This window comes from Zalophus californianus, chromosome 5 (genome assembly GCF_009762305.2).
Source record: "Zalophus californianus isolate mZalCal1 chromosome 5, mZalCal1.pri.v2, whole genome shotgun sequence".
Taxonomy (NCBI): domain Eukaryota; kingdom Metazoa; phylum Chordata; class Mammalia; order Carnivora; family Otariidae; genus Zalophus; species Zalophus californianus.
In genome coordinates, this window is record NC_045599.1 from 131,763,956 (window position 1) to 131,772,863 (window position 8,908).

Consider the following 8,908-nt stretch of genomic DNA (forward strand, 5'->3'; position numbering starts at 1 on the left):
GATCTCACAACACTGAAATCATGACCTGAGCCAAGATCAAGAGTTGGTCACTCAACGGACTGAGCCACCCAGAAGTCCCTGTTATTTCACTTTCTTAAAGGTATCTCTTGACTCACAAAGTTTTTAATTTTGATAAAGTCCAATTCATCTATATTTTTTCTTTTGTTACTTATATTTTTTGTGTGAAATCTAAGATATGCTTAAATAAACGTCACAGAAAATTACTCCTATATTTTTATCTGAGGGTTTGATAGTTTTAGCTCTGTCTTAATATTAAGTCTTTTGATCCATGGCCATGGGACGTATTTTGATTTATGTAGGTCTGTAATTTCTTTTATAACTGATTTTGCAGTTTTCATAGTATATATTTGCTCTCTAAAAAAATGTATTCCTAACTATATTATTGTAATACTATTAAAAATTGAATTACTTATATAATTTTATTTTATGATAATTTATTGGTGGTTTTTATAAATGAAGTTTAGTTTTATATATTGGTCTTATACTCTATACATTTGCTTAATTCATTAGTTCTAATAGTTTTCAAAAGTGGATGCTTTGGATTTTTCTATATATATAAAGCTATGTTTTCTCAACATACAAATGATTTTGCTTCTTCCTCTTTTATCTGAATGCATTTTATTTAATTTTCTTGCATAAATGCCCTAATTAGAACTTCTTATAAAACACTGAATAAAGGTAATGAGAGTAGATAGTCTTCTACTTTTTGACCTTAGGAAGAGAGCAGTTGATCTTTTACCATTAAGTATGATGTTATTTAGTCTTTACCAATCTGGGGTTCATCCTAGACTAAATTTAATGTTTTTCATATAGTATGCTTTTCAATTTTTATCACAAATTACCAATATTTTCCCAATATTTTATCTGACATTTGATTTTATTTGTAATTTTTATTAAAGTACAGAAAAGAAGGCATCTTATTTTCTGTTTAATATTAAAATATGCACTTGCTGCTTATCTATTTCTCTATTTGTATAGCTTGATCTTGAATTTGGAATTAATTTTATTATATTTATATCAATTATATGAATTTTAACTGAATTTTTATATTAGCTAAGTTTCAAATAAATGGCTCTCTTATAGGATGGCATCTTCCTCATTGATAGATTAATAATAATCACTATGAATATTATTGTTTTCAATAAGGGAAAATGGATGATCCTTATCCCTTATTATTAAAACTTGTATTTTATTTTATCCTATTTTTGCATTTTCATATTTAGTGCATTACTACTTTAATAATTATAATATGTATGCATATGTATATATTTTATATAGTTTTTTCCATGAGAAAATCCTTTTAAAAGGTAAGTTTCTATTAGAAATATATAGTGACTAATGTAATTCCTTCATGAGAAATGAGTTGTTATTTATCTTTTGTTAAATGTAGATTTATTTTTATTCAGAAATACTTTCATATTCACCAACTGAAAAAAATTAAATATTCAAAAGGGATGAAAAATTAGATGGGTCTTAGAAGCTATTTTATTTTATTTTATTTTATTTTTTAAAGATTTTATTTATTTATTTATTCGAGAGAGAGAGAATGAGAGAGAGAGAGAGAGAGCGAGCACATGAGAGGGGGAAGGGTCAGAGGGAGAAGCAGACTCCCTGCTGAGCAGGGAGCCCGATGTGGGACTCGATCCCGGGACTCCAGGATCATGACCTGAGCCGAAGGCAGTCGCTTAACCAACTGAGCCACCCAGGCGCCCGTTTAGAAGCTATTTTAAACATGCAACATTTTAAGAGTGACAGTATGATTTAGCCTTCAGAAGTAATTTACTTATAATTATTACAACCAGAACATAAATATGCCATATATTACTCTTTAGATTTTTGTTTTACAGATTTAACTTTATCTTTATGGGACATGATCTGAGAGAATAAATCCAAATAAATAGCTACCCTAATATTTATAATTAAACTTTATAGCAGGAATAAAAGTAGAATTAATGTCTATAATATTAGAGGCCTATAGTGCAGTCTCTATTACAATCAAGGAATGTAATTTAGTTTAAATTTATTTTTACCCCCTTTGCCTTTGCTTAATTTTTTAAGATACATAATATTTTAATATTGCCATAAATTTTTTTAAACATTTTAAAATTTTTAATATTTTACCATTTTTTAGCTTATTAAAGAATGTTTTAAAAGATCATGTTCCTACCAATTTTTTTTCCAATTTTAATGATGTTTTGTTTTCATGATAATGTTATCCTAGTAAACATTTAGTACACGGGGAGTAAATGAGCTTCTAGCTTTGTGTTAATAGACAACATTTTGCCATATTAATGACTACCACCGAAGAATTAACAATATTTTTATTTCGCAAATTCTAATGAGTATATGGCATTCAGTCCTTAGATTTATCTTCGTTTTTGTTTAATGGATATTTCTAAGGCTAATTACCACTTTTCTATATTTAGTGAGAAGAAGCGCATATGAAGATAAAAGGACAGTGTGATATTTATGAGATGTCAGTACACTGCAAATATAGAAATTCTCTAATTATCTCAGAAATATTCATGAAAATTTCAATGCCTTTCTAAGGATTTGGACTAATTGAGCAAAAGCTGATTACCCTTGCCATAAATTAATATTTGAGAGAGTTGAATTTACCTCAGTAACAATGCACTGTCAAATTTAGCATCATGTCCTACAAGGGGTTTTTTACTATTAGTTATTATTTTAATCTGCAGTTGATTCTCAAATAATTGCTAATGAGAAGGTTGGAGGAGATATCTCTCGGGGTACAATGGTTTTATTGAAATATTTTAATGTTTTGGTTAACTATATTATCAAAAGTGTGAGGCATTGATTTTATATTACAAAATGTTGCTTTGAAACAAGCACAACTACAGGGAGTGTATTATAAAGTACTTAGTATAGGGTTAGAGTTCTCCTGCACAGTCCATCATTAGAAGGTAGTGTTTTCTGTAGAAATGCAAAGTTACACTGTGGTAAGCCCCATATTTTTGAAGTAGTTCCAAATTTTGGCCGGCTGACTTCATTAGCACAGTCTCTCAAATGCCATGATAACTGAAGTTTTCACCTTTAATAACATTTATTGGGGATCAAGCTATGTTAGCGTAAGTATACAACTTTTTTGTTGCCTTAGACATTTATGAGTTACAAGGTATATAATTTTACTTCTAAGTGTATAATTTTTCTTCAAGGTAAATGATTAGAGAAAGTTGCTATTGTCCTATACATATAAAATTAATGTCCCTTTTTTCCTGTGTTCTGCTAACTGAAATTGTTAGCATGAATTTATAACTTCAGAAGATAGACAAATTGAAAAGAAGCACTTTCCCCCTCTCTCAATATGCCTAGGTAAGGCTACTCACTACCCGTGGCAGAGGCAATGATCCTCTAGGGCCATCCCTGAAGAAATTTGAGAAGTGATTTTCCAAGGCTGGACAGTTTCATTGCCATAAAGAATTTCTGATAGGAGCCTGATGTAGAAGATAAATTATGAGATAAGGATAAAATAGTGAATTGTTAAAATCAAAAACAAACCCTGATAGCCCTGAAACTTCCTCGGGCCGACAAAACCAATTTAGTCATACAAACAAAGCTTAGTTTAGCTTATTTTGGAAGACCAACTTGATCTGGGTATTTTCTTGTTTATACTTCCAGAAATCATAGGCAAAACACACTGCTTCTCAATGTTGATATGAGGTAACCAATGACCAATTCCCGTTTATTTAAGAAAATTATATTATGACCAATCACTGTGAAGAGTAAGTAGTCACTGCCTCCTCACTATAATAAGCTGCTTCATAAAGATATATCCCTGAGCCTCATACCATGTTTTGGTTTGAGGGCTCCCAGTTAGCAAACTCGTTTTTGTTGTGTGCTCAATAAACTTTTACTAATTCCTACTTCAATGAGTCATCGGTTTTACTTCTGTTATTTCTGAACTTTTGACAGGACTAAGCAGCTTATGAAATGAGATGCCAACTTTGGAACTCAAGGGAAACAGAGTCATTGTATGAATGGAAAAAGTGGTCAGGAAAAATTGCAAAGACAAGCTAAGGCATAGACAAAGAAGGAGGAGTTGGGATCAATCCAGGAAAACTCTCTGGATGTTCATGTGGTGTCTTTGCCCTACTGATGGATAAGGTCTGATTGGGGCCATTCCTTTTTTGAAAGTGAAGATTTGTCATGGCTTCCTGTAACCAGCCCATCCACAATGGTTTTATATTGATTTAGCCACCAGAGCACAGTGACTACCATCCATTGTCCCTCTAGCTGTTTCCTCATCATTTTCAGTCCTCTCGTGCCTCCACATACTAGGTTACTTCTTCCTTTCACTTTTCCCGAGATTCTTAGCTTTAGGCTCAATGACATTGTCCTAGAGATATCATCAGTCAATAAGAGTGTTCTTTGTCTTTCCACTTAATGAACCAATGAATCACTGCATGCCAGGTTTCAGTTCTTCCAGTTTGGAATGTTTATGCTATGTCAAGATCTACTTCTTCACCAAAGTGCTCCTGTTGTATGATCTCTACCGTTCATTAAATCCAGGACCCGACATTCATCTTGACTACATTGACTGGGTCCCTTGGTAGCTCAGATTATTCTGTAGTTTGCGTATTGCGAATAATGCTAAATACTACATTATGGAACCATGCAGCATGCACACAGTAAGCAGTAAGTCTTATTTGTTATAATGAAGAGCTGAATTTAAATAAGAATAGATTGCGCTGAATTACAAAATTAACTGCAGCTCAGGGAGCAAAAAAATGGTGATCAGAGATACACTGACGGGTTACCAGTGTATAAATTATGACAATGCAAAATTCATGCTTAAACTAGAAACAGCAGCAGAGCCAGAATAATTATAACCAAATCACAAAAGAGAATGTGGTGTAAGTTTAAAATAAATTTTAAATTGAAAACATTGCAAGTTTAAGTTATAGGGCTTCAAACAGCTCTAGTTATCTAATGTACTTAGCAAATACATAGAGGTGGAAGCATCTGTCAGTTTTCATTTAGCTCTGTTGTATGGTCTGTCTTAGCATATAAATGAGAGTGGCTTTTGTGATGGATGAGGTGGACCTGGATTTGGATCTAGAGCCTGCTTCTTGCCAGCTCCATCACTTGGATGCTAAGTGAACTTCCCTAAATTAACTTCCTCATACAGAAAATGAGTCTGTTATACCTACATGTATGAGTCGTGGTTCCCAGTCACAAGCAACAGAAACCAAGTTTTGGGAGATTTTTGCAGAAAGTGAATTTGTCACAAGGATTTGGAGTTGTTTCGGTGGCCTGAGGATTACCGAGCCAGGAACACCCCTCCAAAGCACACGGCAGAATAAGTTACGTTGAAAATTGAAGTTTGCTGGGAAGCCTGGGTGGCTCAGTTGGTTAAGCGGCTGCCTTCGGCCCGGGTCATGATCCCAGGGTCCTGGGATCGAGTCCCACATCGGGCTCCTTGCTCAGCAGGGAGCCTGCTTCTCCCTCTCTCTCCCTCTGCTTGTGCTCTCTCTGTCAAATAAATAAAATCTTTAAAAAAAAAAAAAATTGAAGTTTGCAGTTGTTATCTTGCTGGTGGCTGGGGTACACAGTGGAAGCTGCTGGTGCTGGAAACTGTGCTTGGCCTCTGAAACTGCTTCCATTGCTACCTAAGGGCATGTGTTTCTCATTCTTTTATTAAAAATAAAACTTGATAGTTGTTTGAAACAATGGCAGTTCAAAGGAAGGTACCATGTTGTGGCAAAAGCAAAGATCTCAACCCTTTTATCTTATTAAATTATCTATGCCAATATCTCTATATTTATCTTAATTATGTATCTCAATATTTCTCTAGTTTCAATATCTCTATAAATATCTTAAATGCTTCAGAAACATGATAATAATAGTAACGTTTAGTGGGAAGCTGAATGTCTTTTATTGGACTTGAAATTCTCTTCTATCATAGCATTTTCTATTTCTGTACTATATCCTATAATTTGAAAATACCTACATATCATTACCTGTAAATTTCAGATTGAGGTTTTTCTGCTTTATTTCTTTTTATTCACTTTAGTAAAAATATAACATGAACTTATTTCTTATGGGAAAAACAAGTAATGAAAGATTCAGAACATGCTGATGGGATAGTGGTTATGAAACATAGATTTGCAAATCTTTAATATTTCGAAGTTATACAATACTTTAGTTTTATTTTTATTTTTTATTTATTTATTTATTTTTAAGATTTACATATTTATTTTGAGAGAGTGAGAATGAGAGAGAGAGAGAGAGTACATGAGAGCGAGAAGGGTTAGAGGGAGAAGCAGGCCCCTCGCCGAGCAGGGACCCCCATGCAGGACTCGATCCCGGGACTCCAGGATCATGACCTGAGCCGAAGGCAGTTGCTTAACCCACTGAGCCACCCAGGCGCCCTTTAGTTTGATTTTTAAACTTACTCTTTTGAATCAATGCATCATAGGGTAGGATAAGTTATCGTTATGATTATTTTTGTTGGGACATCCTTTCATTATAGCAAGTAAGAGCATAAAAATAACTGAATATTATTTGTCCAAAGTTTTATATATATATATATATATATACATATATATTCTGAAAGATATTTTTATATCTAATATTTTATTTTCTAACTGAGCAGCTATGACTAATCATCATGAGCCTGGGCTTCAGAGGGACAAAATTCTGGGTTGGAATCAGTGCTCAGTAATTTATTAGCTGTGTAACATTTTGAAGTCATGTCATCTCTTGGAGGCTCAGTGTCTTTACCTATATGATGGAATAATAGTATATACTTCATATGGCAATGATTCAAACAATGTAGTTCACTGAAAATATCCTGGATATTTTGTCAGAAATGATTCCTGAACCCAACTCCAAAGATTCTAATTTTGTAGATCAGGGATACTTAACTGAATTTGTGTTTTAACAAATGGTCTACCATCAGAGCACATTTAGACAAAACTGTCAGAGTTTTTTTTTTTTAAGATTTTATTTATTTATTTGACAGAGAGAGACACAGCGAGAGAGGGAACACAAGCAGGGGGAGTGGGAGAGGGAGAGGCAGGCTTCCCACGGAGCAGGGAGCCTGATGCAGGGCTCCATCCCAGGACTCTGGGATCATGACCTGAGCCAAAGGCAGATGCTTAATGACTGAGCCACCCAGGCGCCCCACCAGAGATTTTTTAAAAGGATATTTCCATTTAAAGGCATTTAAACACTGGGTAAAAAACTCAAAAATTGGTAAAACTATTACTATAATAACCTGCAAGTATGTGTATGTGTATATGTATATTTATATCTGTACATTTGACAAAATTTGAATGCTTTAAGTAACACTATTTTTTTAATTTTTTTCTAATTAACACTATTTTTCTGAGATTCCATACAGTAGATGCACAATTTAGCCTTCAGCTTAGTATTAGTAAAAATAAAATTAATTAATTAAGAATTCTGATTTATTTTTGCATTTACAAAATTGTCAAATATGAAAGTAGGTATTTATGACTAACTTGTCTTTGACAATCTTAGTTCCTATACAAAAAGATTTTGATCTCATGATTATAAGATGCTTGGAGAATTTCAACACCAATACAATAACTGAGTAATCTTGTATAAAATAAATCCAAGGCTTGTGGGTACAAATTTAAACAAAAAAATTGCAGTTGAGTTTCTGAATAATGAATTCATTCTTATTCCATAAAAACCATTAGGCTCAAAATAGATTAAAAGGTGAAAACTTTGTAAGAGTAGGGTTAAGATTGGACTTTAAATTGCATTTTTGGAAGTTGAAAGAAAATGGGTATAATTAGAGAATGAACATTTAATTTTTAGTCCATAATCCTTAATGTAGAACATTTTTATTTATGATATTTCAAATTAAGCTGAATTATATTAAATTAAATAAAAATTCCTATACTCTTTTTTTTTTAATATTTATAAGTGAAGTTGGCCTGCAGTTTGTTTGGTTTTTGGCTGTTTGTTGTTATAGTCTTGATCTGGTTTTTCAAATAGCTTTTGCATTGATCCTCTAAATATATTTGGGAACCTGATTGTCAAAATTTCTAGATCAGCTTTATTTTCTTTAATACTATTTGCTGTATCTTCTGGGATAATACAACTCTGAAAAAGAGATAAACATTGACAGTGGAAGGAGTTTTCTGGTCACCTGAAAAATAGTTTTCCCACTTCTAATTAATCATATGTCAGCTGCTGGGCATGTGTAATTAATGGCACATACCCCCAAGGCTGTAATATATAAACACATTGCTTATCTGGTTAAAGAAATAGTAGCATGCTGATAATCACTGCAAATGAGAGTGATTTGCTAATTCCGTCTTTAACTATTGAAGACAGTATATTAAGACATGTTAGAATGAAAATAGCAAAAGGATTAGTTGGGAATAAAATACATAGAATGATGCAGCATAAATGTGTTTGTTTACACATATACATACACATATTACGTCCAGATAAGATGAATTTCACTGCACTGTAGTGCTTTGTTTTACTATGAACAATATAGACATAATAAAAATAGGTAGAAAAATTTGGCTTCAAATAGCTGCTATAACTCCTGTTAACTATGGAATTTAAGAGAATTACCTAATTTCTCCGAAGTACCTTTTTCATAAATGTAAAAGTGGGAGGTATAAGTCCAATTGTAAAGATTTTTAGAAATATGTATAATAGAATTTTTATTTATATTTTAAGTTTTTTATTGATATACTTGATCTATAACATTGAGTAAGTTTAAGGTGCATAACATGTTGATTTAATGCATTATGTATTGCAATATGGTTACCACCTTAGTGTTAGCTAACACCTGTATCATGCTATATAATTATCATTTCTTTTTGGTGATAAGAACAATTAAGATCTAATCTCTTAGCAGTTTTGAAGTTTTTAATAT